At 38.2% G+C, this 8,585-nt stretch overlaps 1 non-coding gene across 1 annotated transcript; it reads left to right on the top strand.

Moving 5' to 3' along the window:
- The first annotated feature begins 8,082 nt into the window (after positions 1-8,082).
- LOC124972783 (U6 spliceosomal RNA) lies at positions 8,083-8,189 on the top strand. The gene has a single exon (XR_007106557.1). It is a non-coding gene; the product is annotated as a U6 spliceosomal RNA (small nuclear RNA).
- Positions 8,190-8,585: the final 396 nt, after the last annotated feature.

Below are 8,585 nucleotides of genomic sequence, written 5' to 3'. Positions count from 1 at the left end.
AGTTAGGAGTGCAAAAAGCTTATTATGACTAAAACCTGTTAAAGATAAAAGTGTGAGGAAGGGAACTTGGCATGGGAAATCTTCAGATGACATGACACCTATTAAAGCAAAAAAAAAGAAGCAGAATTGTGTAGGGATAGCCTGTGATCTCAGTGCAGATTGGACAAAATGTCACACAACCCACTGGGGAATTCCAGATTAAACAATCTTATAATGGAGTATCACATTGGCAGAAATGGCAGGTTTTAGCATTCCTTCTGTATTTGGTCACTGACTAGGCTGCCCAAGAAGAATACAGTCTCCAAATTTTGGAGGTTGTCAATTAGCTGCACTCCTTACAACAGAATGGCAAGTTCTCTCTTGAAGGGTAGTCTGAGTGGCACGCCTTCATAGTTGCCATACACAACTACTCTGTTCCTTTTCCTCCTATTTCTAATTTTTCTTTAAAGGGGTGGTGAGATTTCTTTTTAATTAATTAATTTATTTATTTTCATGTGGTGCTAAGGATAGAGTCTAGTGCCTCACACATGCTAGACAAGTGCTCTGCCACTGAGCTATAGCCCTAGCCCCTGTTTATAATTTTTTAAAAGTTACTTCTTCACCCTTGGAGAGGGGTAGACAAAGGGAAAAGAGAGAAGCTGGATGTGTTGCTCTTGTGTTTCTTTCTCAGAAAATGAAGTAGAAACACACACACACACACACACACACACACACACATACAAAACAAGGAAAAGTTCTTTATGGAGACATGAAGCATAAGAAACCCCCACCCTTTCCACCAATAACATAATTTGATTTTCCTTCTAAGGTAAATGGGTCCTGTTAACTGGAGACCCCTCTATGTTTGACCTAGAGAACCAGAAGGGTCTCAGTTGCATAGCAAGATGGAACAGAAATAAGTGGGGTTAAGGATGAGGAGAGTAGAGCCAATGATATTAGTCATTGTATGAAGGACAGAGAGAAAATCGTCGTAACAGGAAGCCCAAGAAGGAACTTGGAAGAATATAAATGTCAAACAAATTTTGAAGTTGATTGCTTTGAGGAACATGATGTAAACTCTTGGTTTCCACTGCAAAACTTTAAGAAAGTCTGCATTGACCTCAAATGCTTTTGTGAAAGTAGGTTATTCATAGGAAGCTCAGTGAAGTATTGACATTTTTATCTAAATGGATACAGCATGAAGCAGAGCTAAGTGGTTGAAACAGTAATATACTTCAGGTCAGCATGATGCCAAAGCCCATGCTTTTAACTGCTAGGCTTATACTGCTTGTTTGGCTTTAAGAATGGCAGTGGCTCACAAAGTCAATGGAACAACCTAAGAATTGTGCAGTGAACATACCAGCATCATGGAGTTACTTCTTCTATGGTACTGTGTTCCCAAACTGGAGTGTGTACCAAGAGAGTGCTTACCCACTCTGGTTTTCCGTAGTTGCTCCCAAAGTAACTCTGCCTGATTGGTTAATGCCCCAAGGGTCCCCATGATCAGACAAAGGAGACAATTTTGATCCTTCCTGTTCTTGAATTCAGCTGTGACCACACAATTCACCCTGAGTTCTCCTGGAATATGCTGGAGGTGATCAGGAGCATTCTACTCCTCTAGTTGGAAATATAAACCCAAGCAGACAAACTAAGAGAAAGAAAAGACAGTCTCTGGTGAAGAACCATAGAGAGAGATCAAAGGCACAAACCCTGGATATATTCGACAAATGCCCTGAAATCTCCCCATTACCGTCACCACCAGTAGTAGTAGTAGTAGTAGTAGTAGTAGTAGTAGTAGTAGTACAAGAGACAAAAAAAGATTGTAGGAATCAGAAGAGGTCTGTTCCTATCTCTTCCTTTTCCTACAGGCTGCAGTGATTACTACTCATCCTACTTCTGCCCAACCTCTACTGCTTCTGCTTCTTCCAAAACTCATTCCCTTGCTTCATTGCCCACCTTTATTCTTTCACTGCTAATCTACTTTTTCCTTGTCTACAGGTCAGCCTTTGGTCTCTTCTAACAACAAACATGGCAGCAAAGTGCACGTACTAAGCAAGGAACCACTATAGATCAAGGCCATATGAGAGTGGCACACGTGTTGGTACACGTCTGGTCAACAAGCCCCATGCTTCCTAAATCTCAAAAAGATACTATAAAACAAAGTACTCACCAGTTTAAAAAAAAATCTATAACTATGACCATTCTAGTATGTTCCATTTTAGCATTTAAAATTAGGGTTAGCTAATGAGGAATATTTCAGAAAAGAGATTGTTAAAAAAAATGTGTGTGTGTGTGTGTCTATCAACATGATAAAGAGAAAGATTAGTTTGTTTCTACATGACCAGTCCACTTGAGAAAAAGTCCTATGACAGAAAATTTACTCATTCAGTCATATAACCTGATGAATATCATTTGGAAGAAAACAAACATAACAAATACTGTTGGTGCCCCACTATATGTCCTTGGCATTTACCTTGTCTATATATGCTGCTCAACTTCTAGTAGTCAGCCCCTGAAACTCTTTGCTTGATGGCTTTCTCTGAACACTGGAACTCTCTTTACCTGTCCCCTCAAACCAATAACTGACAGAGTTACTGGATAAATATTCCTGCTCCCTTCCCCCACTAGTGGGATAAATCTGACACATGTTCTCCCAGGAGATTTTGCTGTTGATTTTAGTCATCTTGCTTGATAACACAAATTTTATTAACTTCGTACCCTTCCCTGCTTTACTTCTCTATTTCCTTACTCATATTTCCTGGGATTATCTGCCAATACACACTTGCATTCAAACCATTGCTCAGGGCACTTCTAGAAGAAGACAAATCAAGAAAGCAATTTTGTTTGCTTGATCTGTTGCTTGCTAAGCTAATTTCTGATTGGAAGTATAACTTCTTTAGTGGCCAATTTCTGATAAGACATTCAGGTAATCTGTTCTGGGTAAATGTGCGCCCTATCTGTATCTGAATAGTAATTGTTGGAAATATTGTTGGTGTGAGTCAGTCTTGTAGAATGGAAATTGGCAAACTATAGCTTCTGGACCAAGTCTGTCCAACTGCTTATTTTGTAAATAAAGTTTTATTGGAACACAGTCGCACTACATATTCTGACTGCTTTCACACTACAATGGCAGAGTTAAATAGTTGTGACAAAAATGATATGGTATGTAAATTCTAAAATACTTATACTTTTTTTTTTTTTTTTTGGTACCGGGATTTGAACCCAGGGGCACTTAACCACTGAGCCACATCCCCAGCCCGTTTTAATTTTTTATTTTGAGACAGGGTCTCACTAAGTTGCTTAGGGCCTCTCTAAATTGCTGAGGCTGGCTTTGAACTTGCAATCCTCCTGTCTCAGCCTCCTGAGCTGCTGGGATTACAGATGTGCACTGCCACATCTGGCTAAAATACTTAAACTTTACAGAAAAAGTTCACTGATCCCTCATGTAGAACCTGTAAACCCTGAGATCTCTTGAGATAAATAAACCTTTGGCTTTAACAATTTGAGGGCCTAACTTGAACCAATGGCATAATGGCATTTCACCCAGTGGCAGCCCTGTGAGACTCTCAGCTTGAGATACAGACTGACCGCCATCTACTTAATTCCTTCTAGTAGTTGAATATGGCACGTTTAGAATCGTGGCTTGGGAATTTTAGAGCAGAAATAAGAAGTCATGGCGGGGGAGAAGTTCAGTGGAGCAGACAAAGGGAAATGAAGGGAAGAGAGGGGTGACAGGAAAAGGAAAGATAGTGAAATGAATCTGCTATAACTTTCCTATGTTCATATAAATATACCACAGTGCATCTCACCATCATGTACATCTGCAAGAAATTAATTTTAAAAAATAAATAACTACAGGTAAATGGTGGAAAGATCAGTAGAGGGAAGGGAGCAGGGAATGGGGAAATGGAAGAAGGAGAGGTACTGGGGACTGAATTACAACAAGATATAGTCCTTGCTTATATAGTTATGTCAAAATTAACCTATTGTCATGTATAACTAAAAAGAACCAATAAAAAGTAAATAAATATAATAAATAAATAAATATAAAATAAATAAATAAGAAGTCATGAACTAAAGAGGAATATTGAGAAAGTATCTTTTAAAATGAGGTTCATTATCACACTTGAGGAAAACTTCTCTCCAGTAAACTTCCTTTCTTTATTGATCTAGTTCTTGCTATCATTCTGCATGCTATGCCCTATTGGTCCTTATGGACTCAGCATTAATTATTAATTAACTTGAAATATGTTGATAAGATCCTTTATAACTGATCCTAAACTTTGTCATGATCATAGCCAGCTCAAACTCCTTCAACATAGAAACAGTTTCTGTTCTATCTTGTGAACCTCCTATCCCCTAACAACTGATGTCACAATATATTGTGTATAGTAAATGCTCAATAAAACTATTATTATCATTATTTTTGTGATACCAGGGATGGAACTTAGGGCCTCATGCATGCTAGGCAAGCACTCTACCATTGAGCTACATCTCACCCTCAGTAAAATTATTTGTCCCATAGCCATCACACACAGATTTTCATAGATGAGGCAATATGGTATCAAGTTAGAACCATTTGGAACAAATGGAACAAACTGTTAAGTCATAAATTTTAAATCTTAACCCTTCCTGAGTAAACAATAATGAAACTAACAAAGAAAGAAAGAATATATGTGACCTATTTGGGAAATTAACCAGATTGTGTGAACTTTATATCTGGTAAGAAATTCTTCTGGGCAGAGACAACTAAAAATGTGTTTTTGCTCTATCACCGTACTCTAATTGGCAGATAAAATAGGTAAGCCAATAATGACACTTCAGGGTACATTTAGACATTAGAACAAGAGCCTACTGTTACACTTATTGTCTCCATTGCCTTATTTCTATTCATTCTTTGATCTACTATGAACTGACTTTTATTTTCACTTAAGTTCAGCCTACCCTTTATAAGCTCCTGTTTACATATGTGATAGAACTTAAGGACAGAAAAATGCACATGTTCCCTGCACTCACAGATTCCATAGCCTATTAAGAGATATTAATATATAAACCAAAAATAGTCATACAAAGTGTTAAATGTCATTAACAAGGAATGAAGTAGAAATTGTGGTAACACAGAGGATGATCAACTCTGTTTGCAGGTAAGTTTTAGGTTGGGCTTCCTGGAAGCAGAACCTTCTAGAATGAACACAGGAGAAAACCATATAGCAGGATAGGGTCAGGTAAGGAGCCAAGTAAGGAAGTGATATTAGGCAAAGTCTAACCTTGGCTAGATAAAAAATAGTCTCTGGATCATAAAACTCACTGCTTTTGTTCCTTTGTATCACTGGTCTTTGGCTGCCTCAGTTGACCAAGGATAATCCTTCTGAAAGGTCAGAGGCATAAGTCATCAGTTGCAGCCCTCACAAGCAGCTGGGCATTTGTGTGTCCTGCTGGTCAAGTGGATCTGGGCAAAGCACCAACAGCATCTACTAAAAGAGGGTTATAAGAACTAGATTATCACTTTGCACAACCTAACATCTGAGCACATTTCCTCTTTAAGGAAAAGTATAAAGATAGATGGGAGACAAGGTTCTACTCTGTATGATGCTTCCCATTTTCTGATCCTGGTTCTACAGCTTTCCAATTATGTTACTGGATGTCTTTCAAAAAATTTATTTTCTGCTTTGATTAGCCAGAGTAGAATTTTGTGATTCAAGATCCCTGAAAGGTACAGAGATTACAGACATTATTGGATCACAGATAATTATAGCCCAAAAGGGATTTGGGTCATTAGGAAGAAGAAGAGCACACAGAAAAGGGGAGATATTCAGTCTGTTCAGGCTAAGAGCCATAAGTCTAGGGTGATGCTAAAATTTAATACTTGAGAGACTAGGGCAGGTGTGGCAAACCTAGGGAGGGTTTGGCAAATAGTGAGTTCATTTTGAGACTTGCTTACTCAGTTTTCTGAGGACATCCAGGGGGGAAAGTTTCACAGGTGGATGTGCAAGTGTTGTCATTAAAAACAAAAACAACAAATAAACAAACACACCTGGCTGGAGAAAGGCAGGCAGATTGGCTACAGGTGTGGCTGAGCTCAAGGGGGCATGTAAATAGAGCAAGAATTAAAGAGGTCAAAAGTAGAATCTATGACCTAGCCCTCTCCTAGCTCTATGTATTTCTCTATAGATTAATCCTAGGCAAACCAAGTGAGGACAAGGCAGGCAAGGAAGAAAGGACTAGCAGTCAGTAAGTGCTACAGAGTGATCAAGAAGGGCAAGTTCTGAAAAGAGACCAATGGTGATGTTAATTGGTAAATTAGGGACAACCTTTGAGAGAAGAGTTCCGTGGAGTTCCTTAAGAAAAAAATGATCCCTCTTCCTGGATAAGGTAAATCCACTGCCTCTCCACTCCTCTAGCAATCTTCTTTAACCAAGTATATTCCCTTGTACTTCTGTGTTTGTAGCCTCTTCTTCTCTATTGCTTCCCCTGAAGCAAATGGACAGAGCTAAAGTATGTTTTCCTCTCTTCTTCATTTGTAGAGCTCCAAGTCTACAAATGAAGACTTGAAGAAAAGTCTTCAAGACTTAATCTCACCTCTATGTTAGATGTTTCTTAACTCCCCAGGTAAGAATTAGCACCCACCCTGGACTCACACAGTACATTGTGTTTATATCTCCTTTAGATCATACTAGAATAGATTGGAGGTATTGATTTCTAAGTCTGTCAGACTGTGACCAGGAACTGTGCCCTGGTCACTGTATTATTTCTAGTGCCAAACATAGTGCAGAACATGTCACAGAACCCAACATGATTTGTTGAAAGAATGGCTATTTAGTTAAAAAAAAATAAAAAACCGCGTGGATGTTCCTGTTATAGAATGTTTTCATTTAGATTTATTTATTTATACTTCTAAAATATATTTTAAATTGGCACTTTTAGTTCCCAATAAACTTCATAGAAGAATTAAACTTTTGGGATGAGAGAAATCATGCACAGAAAATTATATCACAGGAAAAAAGAGCATAAATCTTCTTGGTCTGGGTTGCACAGTTAATATCATATATAATAAATTATAAACCAAAAGCAACATTATAAAGCATAAATGTTGAAATACAGATAAAATGGAAGAACTATATTCTGCCTCGTACAAGGCAGTAGCTTTGCATATTAATAAAATTTAAATGCCTCACAGCAAGAAAAATGATTGGAATAGATTGCAATGACTTAAAAATGAGTACTCTTTAAACAGTCTCTGTGATGAATATGTAATTATGGAGAATCAGTCAAAAAACGTTAGTCAGGCATTGTTCCACTCTGATGCTCCCAGAAGCAGGATGACTGATGGCCTTCAATTAACAAAGGCATAATGAGAGACAGGCTAAACTGAAGACACAAAGTCGGACAGGTTCACTTGCTGAAATGCACAAAGATATTAGACTGGAGAATGACAATCGCAATTCTAGTAACTGTTAGGGATATGTAAAAATATTACAAATATCTGAATCAATCTAGAATATTTATTGAGAGTGAACAAAACAAAAGGAAATAGGAAAGGTAAATAGATGAGTAAATGAAGTTGAAAAAAGCTGGAGGAGAATTAAGGGCAGTGGTAAACTACTATAAAACATAGGTTGGCAAAGATTTTCCAATGTCTTTAGCATTTTCAGGTCAAGTGGTCCCTGGGGAAACTGTTGTGTAAAAGCAGTCCTGTTGCCAAAAGCTCGGTCCTTGTCTCCAATGCCAATTCAATAAGGAGGACATGGTTTCAGAAAAAGGAAAAAGAAGTTTTATTGCTTTGCTAGCAAAGGAGAAGCACAGGGGACTTCCGTCCCAAAGACTGTAATTCTGTCCATCAGCAGGAACAGGAGAATTTTAAAGGAGCTCTTCAAAGGCCATGTTTCAGGTGTGCCCTGACAGGGGGTCCCAGGGCGCTCTGTTGGTGTGTTAACATTCACTTATTAATTTGGGAGATATTCACTTCTGAGATTCTCTGGCAGATATCTCCTTCCTTTGGAGCACAGATAGCTCAGGGTAATCTTGTATCCTGCCCCCAGCTTAGGGAGGGGGAAGAGGGAGAAGAGAAAAAGGAAAACTTGTTCCTTTAAAAAATAAGCATCAGTGCTCACTCCGGCAGCACATATACTAAAATTGGAATGATACAGAGAAGATTAGCATGGCCCCTGCGCAAGAATGACAGGCAAATTCGTGAAGTGTTCCATATTTTTAGCAGATTTTTCAATCCAGACCCTAAAAGCTAGAAGGGCCTGAAACAACATTTTTCAAGCCCTGAAAGAAAATGGATGCCAACCAAGAATCTTATACCCAGCAAAACTTACCTTCAAATTTCATGATGAAATAAAATCCTTCCATGATAAACAAAAGCTAAAAGAATTTACAAAAAGAAAGCCAGCATTACAGAACATTCTCAGCAAAATATTCCATGAGGAAGAGATGAAAAACAAAGAAGCAAATCAGCAAAGGGAGGAATTATCCTAAAGGAATTGTCAAATAAAGGAGGAACCAAGTCGTGTCAAAAAAAAAAAAGAATGAGCCAAATGACCGGGAATACAAATCATATCTCAATAATAACCATGAATGTTAATGGCCTGAACTCATCAATC

Source organism: Sciurus carolinensis, chromosome X (genome assembly GCF_902686445.1).
Source record: "Sciurus carolinensis chromosome X, mSciCar1.2, whole genome shotgun sequence".
Taxonomy (NCBI): domain Eukaryota; kingdom Metazoa; phylum Chordata; class Mammalia; order Rodentia; family Sciuridae; genus Sciurus; species Sciurus carolinensis.
The sequence above is the reverse complement of the archived record's forward strand: the minus strand, read 5'-3'. Positions and strand labels throughout refer to the sequence as shown.